The sequence below is a fragment of the Coregonus clupeaformis genome, unplaced genomic scaffold, assembly GCF_020615455.1.
Source record: "Coregonus clupeaformis isolate EN_2021a unplaced genomic scaffold, ASM2061545v1 scaf1797, whole genome shotgun sequence".
Lineage (NCBI taxonomy): Eukaryota > Metazoa > Chordata > Actinopteri > Salmoniformes > Salmonidae > Coregonus > Coregonus clupeaformis.
Genome location: NW_025535251.1, coordinates 1 through 2,500, shown reverse-complemented (window position 1 = coordinate 2,500; position 2,500 = coordinate 1).

Sequence of the window (2,500 nt, the reverse complement as noted above, 5' to 3'; positions counted from 1 at the left end):
CTCTCTCTCTCTCTCTCTCTCTCTCTCTCTCTCTCTCTCTCTCTCTCTCTCTCTCTCTCTGTCTCTCTCTGTGTCTCTCTCTCTCTGTCTCTCTCTGTCTCTCTCGCTCTCTCTGTCTCTCCCCCCCTCTCTCTCTCTCTCTCTCTCTCTCTCTCTCTCTCTCTCTCTCTCTCTCTCTCTCTCTCTCTCTCTCTCTCTCTCTCAAATTCAAGCTGCTTTATTATTGAAATGAAAAACATTGTGTCAATATTGCCAGAGCAACAATGTATGCAATATACATTGTAATAAAACAATAAATAATAACAATTAAACCAAAAAAATAAAACATTTTTTTTAAAAAAATAACAACAATAAAATGGTAACTGTCAACAATCTCTCTCTCTGTCTCCCTCTCCCTCTCTCTCTCTCTCTCTCTCTCTCTCTCTCTCTCTCTCTCTCTCTCTCTCTCTCTCTCTCTCTCCCTCTCTCTCTCTCTCTCTCTCTCTCTCTCTCTCCCTCTTTCTCTCTGTCTCTCTCTTCTTCCCATCCCATGAATTCCTATCCTTGAATCTTCCAGCATGGAAATTAAACGTCAACACACACACATACACCAACACACACACACACACACACACACACACACACACACACACACACACACACACACACACACACACACACACACACACACACACACACACACACACACACACACACACACACACACACACACACACACACACACACACACACACACACACACACACCCTCTACATAAATTATGGAGACATCAGTATAATGGAACCTCTTGGCTGAGTCTCTGTTTGGCAAAACAGGCAGAAGCCATTATAAACCAACTCAAAGATCCTCCCTCCCTCCCTCCCCCCTCCCTCCCTCCTCCCTCCCTCCCTCCCTCCACCACTCCTCCTCTCCCTTCCTATTATCTCTGACTAAAAACCCACAGTGTCTGTATTCATTTTTTCTCTATTTACTATTCTCTCTCTCTCTCTCTCTCTCTCTCTCTCTCTCTCTCTCTCTCTCTCTCTCTCTAGTCATATTGTTCTTTAGTCATAGTGCTCTTATTTTGCATTGCTGTTCTATTAGTGTATTTTGTCATAGCTACTTCTTCTTCTGCTAAGACACACGCACGCACACACACACACACACACACACACACACACACACACACACACACACACACACACACACACACACACACACACACACACACACACACACACACACACACACACACACACACACACCTAAGCACCTCTAACAAGCCTGCAAAGTATGTAGTTGAGAGAATAGAAAGAGAGAGAGAGAGAGAGAGAGAGAGAGAGAGAGAGAGAGAGAGAGAGAGAGAGAGAGAGAGAGAGAGAGAGAGAGAGAGAGAGAGAGAGAGAGAGAGAGAGAGAGAGAGAGAGAGAGAGAGAGAGAGAGAGAGAGAGAGAGATAGGGAGAGAGGGATAGAGAGAAAGAGAGACAAAGAGAGGGGGAGAGGGAGAGGGAAGTAGAGAGAGAGAGAGAGGGAGCGAGAGGGAGAGAGGGAGAGGGAAATAGATATAGGGAGAGGGAGAGAGAGAGAGAGATGGAGAAAGAGGGAGAGATGGAGAAAGAGGGAGAGAGATGGAGAAAGAGGGAGAGAGATGGAGAACGAGAGAGAGAGAGAGGGAGAGAGATGGGTCATCTTGATTGATTAGTTAACTTCACAGTGGGAAGATGAAGCAAAAATATTTGTCCCAGTGGTGTATTCTCATTGACTTTATGAGTTTGTGTGTGTATGTGTATACTTATTTTCCTACATTATCAGGACCCCAATGTCTGAACATTTCACACAAATGCCATGAAAAGGTAGGACAACAAGATCTTTTCTGAAAAGTAAAGTATTTTTTTCAGGTCCTGAATTTGTTCAAATGCTATTTTATAATATTATAATACAATATGCCATTTAGCAGACGCTTTTATCCAAAGCGACTTACAGTCATGAGTGCATACATTTTTACGTATGGGTGGTCCCGGGGATCGAACCCACTACTCTGGCGTTACAAGCACCATGCTCTACCAATTGAGCTACAGAGGACCAAACTTAGGTTTAGAGTTTTGGGGTTATTGTTAGGGTTAGGTTTTTGGGGGTTAAAGGCCATGTTGCAAGTAAAATTTGCCAATATAAATGGAATTGACACCCCTTGTAGATGGCAATACAAAAAATATATATTTTCTTTTTTCCCCCTGGGTTGCTGAAGAGAAAATATTGTGTAGCACGTGCACTAGTAAGCAACGCCCCCTCAAGTGCATGATGCAGCCTGTGACTTTGCCTGTGGCGTTGGTTCAGGTGAGGACTCTGGAGCTGACTGGGGACAACATCTGGTGAAGATGCTGGTTCTACAAACAAGTAGCTATTACTCCTCGGCCCGAAGTCCTACAATAAAAAACAACAATTATCTGCTTGAAGGTAATTGTATATTTTATACGTGTACATCATTTCTGTTGACAAAAAGCCTTGAACTTGGCATTGCTA